The sequence below is a fragment of the Triticum urartu genome, chromosome 2A (assembly GCF_056163025.1).
Source record: "Triticum urartu cultivar PI428250 chromosome 2A, HENAU_Tu73, whole genome shotgun sequence".
Classification (NCBI taxonomy): domain Eukaryota; kingdom Viridiplantae; phylum Streptophyta; class Magnoliopsida; order Poales; family Poaceae; genus Triticum; species Triticum urartu.
In genome coordinates, this window is record NC_141874.1 from 680,244,901 (window position 1) to 680,252,494 (window position 7,594).

At 49.2% G+C, this 7,594-nt stretch overlaps 1 pseudogene; it reads left to right on the forward strand.

Annotated features, from left to right (window-relative positions):
• Nucleotides 1-5,052: 5,052 nt before the first annotated feature.
• Nucleotides 5,053-5,861, forward strand: LOC125539669 (FCS-Like Zinc finger 2 pseudogene; annotated as a pseudogene).
• Nucleotides 5,862-7,594: the final 1,733 nt, after the last annotated feature.

The window sequence follows — 7,594 nt, forward strand, 5'->3', positions numbered from 1 at the left end:
GAGAGCAATCAGACTTGATTCCCAATTTGTTTATCTTCAATTTGGGTCGCATGTCTGCCCACTCTCTTATTTCTTACCCCTAAATGATTGGATCCTGTTTGGTTTTGTCCTTTTGCGTGCACACTGTGCTATAGAGCACTGTCACTGTAAACACTTCATGGCAATCGGTAAGGACTAACTCCAACCGGCAAACCTAAACGTATACCCCCTCCGGTCCTAAAAATTTGACTTTTTACTGTTTTCAAATGGACTACCATGTACGGATATATATAGACATATTTTAAAGTGCAGATTTACTCATTTTGCTACGTAAGTTGTTAATTATTGAAATCTCTAGAAAGACAAATACTTCCTCCGTCCCAAATTTTTGTTTTTTATATTTGTCTAAATACAAATGTATCTAATTAAGTTTTAGTTTTATATATATTCGTATCTAGACAAATCTAAGATAAGAATTTTGGAACGGATGTAGTATTTAGGAACGGAGGGAGTACATGATTTGTCGGTTTTCACCCTTTGGATTTGAGTATCGCGATGGTGGCGGAGCAGATGAGGCGATGGAGAGCGGTCGGTGCACGGGGATGCCAACGAGGGCAACGACGATGGACGACGACGACGTGCAAAGGTGTTGGAGAGGATGGTGCGTGATGGTCGCAACGGTGAAGAGGCCAAGAAACACCTTGGCGATGGCCGCGAGAGCGGTGTAGCCGGCGGTTGGGGCGCGAGGAGAAAGGGGACGAATTAAAATTGAGAAACCGCCAAATGGACTATGCGTGTTGTTGAAGTGGCGGGTGCTGCCCGCTGCAATGTTTAGCTGTGACAGGCGACATTGAGGGTCCGCCACTTTTGTTTCCACATTTTTGGTTCAAAATAACATCCAAACGAGGACGAAGTAGGTTCAATCTTTTACTAGCTTTTAAGTACACACCATTGCAAGTTTCATGCTTAAATTCGCCACTTTTTGAGTTGATTTGCTTAAATTCGGTTCAACATAACGTGCAACGGGCTCCAAAATACATTAAACTTAACGTGGTGTCTTCATTTCGTGTACAAACTAAACTGTCTTCTGCGAAGTATGGTGTGTTAAAATTTTGAGACTGTTATGTCAAAAACTTGATTCATTTCGTGTACAAACTAAACTGTCTTCTGCGAAGTATGAGAGTTTCGAACGAAAACCACCTACTACCACACACAACATAATTTTTCTACATCATTTACACTTCAAGCTTTTTTTTGTCTCTAACACACCCCATTACAAGTCCCATGCACAAATTTGACCACATTTTGAGTTGGTCTGCCATTTTCAAAGAATTGACTGATTATTTCGGTCATCAAAAAGGGCAAGACGCTCTTTGGTTCAACATAGAGTGCAAACAAGCTCCGAAATGGATGAAACTTGGCATGATATCTATATAGGACCCTTGTAGGGTATTTATAAAAAGTTGAGAGTGTTACATCACAAAATTCATGCACTTTATGTACAAATTGGATACTCTCTAGTGAAGTGTCAAGGTTTCGAAAGGAAACAACTTACCGCCACACACAACTGAATTTTTCCACATCATTTCCACTTCAAACTTTTTATATGGTAGTGAACACCATTCCAAGTATCACGCTTAAATTTGGTCACATTTTTTAGTTGGGTTGCTATTTTCGATGCAAGGACGGATATTCTGGCCAATCAAAAGGGCAAAATGCCCTTTAGTTCAACATAGCGTGCAAAAGAGGATAAACTTGGCATGGTATCTTCAAAGGACCCCTGTAGGGTGTGCTGAAAAATTTGAAAGCGTCACGACAAAACTTGATGCACTTCGTGAACTTCCTATATGTGTGGCGGGCGGTGGACACTGTCAATTTCTAACTTTTGAAAAGTTAGGAAATATGTGTGCAGGTTAGTGAAACTTTGCTGTGGCGGCTAATCTTTTTACTCGTCACCGGTGCATGACAAATCAGTGGCGGTCACTGATTTTTCATCTGCCGCTGCTGCTTTTATCCCACGGCTAAATTTGTTAAAATTTACGAGCGGTACCCGCCACTGCTATCCACATGGCGGTGGCCGACACCCGTTCTTACGCTTCACTGCTACTTTTCTAGAATTGCAGTGGTGGGTATCTGTACGCCCACCACTAAATTGAGCCCATCAATAAGCCTTTTCCCAGTAGTGTACCTTGTCACATCCAGCCCAAAGATATGCACAACGAAGCTTGTCAATATATTCCAGGACCTCCACCGGAAGCTCAAGCAGTGTCCTATGGTAGATGGAGATTGCAGTGAGGACCGCTTTGGCCAGAACGCCACAACCAGCAATAGAGACATGCTTGCTGAACCACAGAGTGAACCTGCCAAAGCTTTGTCTTTGAGGTGCTACAAATAGACCGCTTTTAAGGCGGGTGACCGAAAGAGGCAAACCAATGTATTTCTTCAAGAAAGTAACTCTACATGTAGGAAAGACGTGAAGGATCTCATCAAGGTCCACTCCGCCACACCGGATTGGCACGACACTGCTTTTTTGACAATTGGTAATCGAATCGATGACCTCGCCAAAGGATTGCATGGTGGAAGCCAGAAACTGATTGTCATTATTGATTGGGAGTACAAAGATCGTCACATCATCCACATAAAAAGGAGGCACGAGTAGCAGGGGTTCTACCACCAATCAGGCGCAACTTTCTTGCGTTGTGGCCTTGGGGAGGATGTGATGGAGCGTGTTAGTGGTGAGAACAAAAGGCAGCGGGAAGAGAGCGTCTCCTTGCTGCAACCCCTTGCCATGCTTGATCGGGTCTTCGGCCAACCCATTGAGCAAGACCCTAGATGTGGCCAAGGAGAGGAGTGTTGAAACCCATTATAGGAACCGACTAGGGAAGCCATTGTGACGAAGCATGTCCATGATGATCTCCGGCTTGACAATATACCAACAGACCTTAAAGAACACACCGGTGAACCCATTCAGCCCCGGAGCCTTGTCTCCCGGGAGGGCGAAAACAACAGCCTTTTCTTCCTCCTCAGTGAAAGCAGCCCCAAGCTCCGAAAGATCGCATGGGAGCTCCTTTCTTCATGATGGTGGTGAATGCCTCTGTACGATAACTGTCTTGTGTTCATGAATGGTAACCCATCCTGGGTTATGGTTGAGTTGGTGGATATTTTTTCCCCTTCTTCTATGGTTGATGCAGAGGTGGAAATATTGCCCTCTTTTAGATTGGTAATACTGAAGCCTTGCCTCATGTGATCCCTCTCCAAAGTCGTTAAACCAAAGACTTTCGGTTTTAGTCCTTCCGTGAGATCCGCTCATCCAAAGAAAGCACCCTATTTTGAGGTGTTGATGCGCCAAAATGGTCATCTATGCAAGTTCTTCTAGTTTTGGTACCAAATTGATTGTTGCGTGCAAGTTCTAGCACTGTCAGTGTATGTGTATTTACCTTAAAATGATGACACATCAATTTCTTTGATGATCATTGATCACGTTTGTGTGACTAGTCATCGCCGAGTCACCGGAGATTGTGTGAGCTTCGCAGGCGTAGGACCATTCTAGTAAACCAGCCACCGTCTGTGAGTAACGTACAATATATAATAACATCACATATTTCTACATAAAATAGATGATGTGGCAAACAATGAATGAAGAAAGAGAGAAAAATAGTAACATAACTAGTTACTACTAGTATGAGTAATATCACATATATCAAGGCAAGATGAGTCTATAGTGTAATAAATGAAGTATTACATGTTATCACACATATATTACTCCCCACTGTAGAGATAGTAACATAGACTAATAACGTACGCATGTTACTACTCTATGTTATTACCCATTGTGGCTAGTCTGAAGCAAGATTACTTGCAGACTCCAAGGTTACCTGCAAATGCTTCACTGCTAAACAAAGTATCTCCAGATCTGGACAAAGCTGCTCCCTCGAGCGAAGCCTGCCCGCCTGATGCCATTTTCCCCTAGTATATTCGCACACTCCTACCACCAGTGGAATCTTGAGGCGCGTGCGACTGTAATTGCAGCCTGCAAGGTGCATCCCCCTTGGACCGAAGCGTGCACGGCAGCCCCGATTGTGAGACCATCTGGCAGCCTCCCGGTCCCGGTTAAACAACGCGCATCCCGTGAGCCGAGCCGCACCCCTCTCCCCAAAGTTTTGAGCGTGCCAAATCTCCAGCGGCCGGATGCACGGCTTGTACTATTGCATGTGGGCGCTGCTGCGTGACAGGCTGATGATGATTCGTTTGATTGCGCAGACAAGACGTGTACGCGTGCCAAGCTCCCGGCGTCTCGGCTGGTGGTACCAGGGTGCGGCCTGGCGCCGTGGCGCGCATGCACGGCACGTCCCTCCTGTGTACGGAGCACCGACCGGTGAAAAAGTGCACCCACATATTTTCTGGTTTTCTTCTGTGCTTATTTTTCTTCTTCTGAAAAAGGACACGAATGATAGTACACCGCCAAGCTTGTTTTGTGACATCTCTCGTCATTATAGCATCCTGACCATGTGCGCCTCCATTATGCAGTGCTGGAACCCTAGTTACCAGCACTAAGACGTTTGCATTAGTTTAATCCAAAGGTGGATTTTATTTTTTAAGAAATCCATCGGTAGATTTGATGCCCTCGTTCCCGACAAGTGGCACAGCGGATGCTTGTGCGTAAATTATTGACGCCCATACTTACCCCTGCTCCTTCTTTTGCTATTCCCTTCGTTCCAAAATAATTAGTCTTCTCGGAGGTTTCATGCAAACTACTCCATACGAAGTAAAATGAGTGAATTCTCACTTTAAAATATGTATACATCCATATGTAGGCTTTCACAGTATTTTCAGTCCTGATCAATCGTCTGGTTTTCTATACGTCGACATGGATATTTTGCAGAGACTCATATGTCCTCTTCGTTTTATAGATAAAGAACACATCCACGTCCCTCATAACTCCTCCCGTTGTGGTTCTCGTCGCGGTGGAGCCGACTGCGTGGCCCACCTTAGCCATCGAGCCAACCACCGCAGTACACCCAAGCATGCTGGAATGAACTACTCCCATCGTCCATGGTTAGACAGACCCAGACCGCGCACCGGACCATGGTTTCCCAGGCCGCCAGCTCCAGTGCACCAATAATGGCCTCCCCTTCCTCCATTTCCCCCATATATACCCACCCTCCCGCATCGCACCGCTGCACCAAACTCACCCACTTTCCTTCCTCCCGCCAAGAGCAGCAGCGAACGCAACCTGTGAGCTCTAGCTCTGAAGCTCAAGCTCGAGCTTGCTAGCAGAGCCACGTAGCAATACCATGGCGGCATCGGTGGCCTGCGCCTTCTTCTTCGACGCCGAGCCGGCCGGCGAGCCCGGCAAGCACGCGCTGGACGCGTGCGCGCTCTGCGCCAAGCGGCTGGCGCGCGACAGCGACGTCTTCATGTACCGAGGGGACACGCCCTTCTGCAGCGAGGAGTGCCGCCACGAGCAGATGCACCTCGACGCCGTCTCCGCCAGGCAGGCCGCGCGGAGGCTGCAGCGCTTCTCGCCGGAGACGGAGTCCCAGTCCCACCGTGGGCAGCGGCAGTCCAGGAAGGTGTCCATCGCCAGCTAGCCGCGGAAAGTTTTGTTTGGATCTACAATATCTGTATTCTGAAGAAAACAACATCTGTATTCTGAAGAACCATCGTTGTTGTTTTGGAAGGCAGTGCAGGGCACGGCAGCATCAGGTGGCAGGTGCCTGCAGCTTCCCGTATGTGTCCATGGCAAGCTAATTAAGCTGGCCGGGTGCCTGAAGATTCTTGGTTGATCTGTGCTGTGCCGTTGATTTGATTTTGTTGGAAAGAAAATAGAAAAGGCCATGGATCTGAAGGAGGCAATCAAACATGATTCACAATTTGTTCAACTTCAGTGTGGGCCACCCGTGTGCGCCGTCTCTTATTTCGTTTCCCTGAATGATTGGATCCTGTTTGGTTTTTGGTACGACATGCTAGGGACACTCTGCAACAGCACTGCACTGTTAAAATGGAATTGATACAAAACTAGGATATAAATTATCATGTTTCCCTGAATGAGCCCTGAATTTTATGATTTCGCTCTAAATCTTTTGAGATTTTTTATTATGTGTAAGCGTGATGACCAGTTTGATGCTTCTGCCTTTGGCTTCCCACATGGGTGATTGAGGAATCTTACGATATTACTGACCATTCCCAACAAATTGTACCATTGTGATGTTTCTTTTTCTATCGAGAGAGATGCCAACTTACCCCAATAAGGTGCAATAGTTGCTCAAAGTATCAAAGGAGCACACGACGACCCATCTTCAGTGACTCCCACACTAGGCACGTGCCCCCTCTTCTTCCTCTGTCGTTCCACCTCAGTCGTTCCCACGATGGGAGGGGGCTGCGACTTCAAGGCTTTGCTGGGGTTAGGAATAAATTTAAGTTTGTCTTTGATCGGCAATGGCGATACGATAGTGTCGTTCTCGACGTGGAATAACGTCTTCCTCCTCGTCCTCGTCGAAATGTGTGGTGGATTATGAGTCCCTAGCTCCGATTCTTCGAGTCTCGCCTTTTTTCTGCAGATTTGTTTGTATCACTGACGCTATCGCGCGGAGTGAAGAATGCCACCGTATCTGAGCCTCCCCCCCTCGCATCGTCCTCCCCGGGGCGACCCGAGGGCTCCTAGGGTTTCCCTAGGCGCCGCCCCCCCACCCCCCCTGCCGTCACCCAAGGGAGTCGTCGGGCGTCGCCTGGGCGACTGCCGATGACGGTGGCGGCGGGGCTTCGTTGCTTCGCCCGTTGTGGCATTGGACCTTAGAAACCTGGGCGGCGGCCCGGTCGGTGAGGCGGCGCTGTCCTTTCGCTGGCGGCGCGCGCGGGAGGTGACGGCCGGCCCCCTTGGCTGCTCGGGCAGCGAGGTCCCGACGGGTAGTGGTCGCGGCGCGGCGAGGTTCCTCCTCCTCTGCTCCAGATCTAAAGGTCAGGTTTTCCCCCCTCTCTGCTCTCCTCGCTGGATTCGCCTGATTCCGAGCCTCTGGTCGCCGGATCTGGTGCCGGTAGGGTGAACCCCGAGCAGGTAGTGCTGGACGAGCCCGGGGGAAACCCTTGTTGGTATTTTCAACGCGGCGGCGGCAGCGCCCTTTTGCGTCGTTCTACTCGTTGGAGTCGTAGCCGTGGGCTCTCCTCCACACCCCGGCCATGCCTCCCGGGCGAAAGCTCAAATCCCGGCCTGGGATGGGCAGCGGCGACGCTTGGTGCGTCGTGCCCTCCTTGGAGGCGCCGTCTGGGGAGGTTTGGTGCTTTGGGGGCGTGTAGCAGTTGTAGGTGGGTGCCTGGCGTCTGTGGATTCCGTGGCGTCCCTTCTGTGCAGGTCTCAGATCCAGCCACAAGTGCTCTGCGGTGGTGTTTGCGATGTCCCGGCGGGTCGGCGCCCTCGAGTATGGGCGGAATGGGATCGGGTTCCCCTTCTCGGCAGCAGCAACGCCGCAGGTGCCGATTCGGCTGGTTCTTGAGTTCCTTGTTCCTAATCTTTGCCATGTGGCTCGACAGCTTCTTCCTTTCGGCGACTCTCCCGGCGGCTTACCCTCTTCCATCGGTCTCCTTCGGCGCCTGCGTTGCAGCTTGCGTGTGTGTGCTC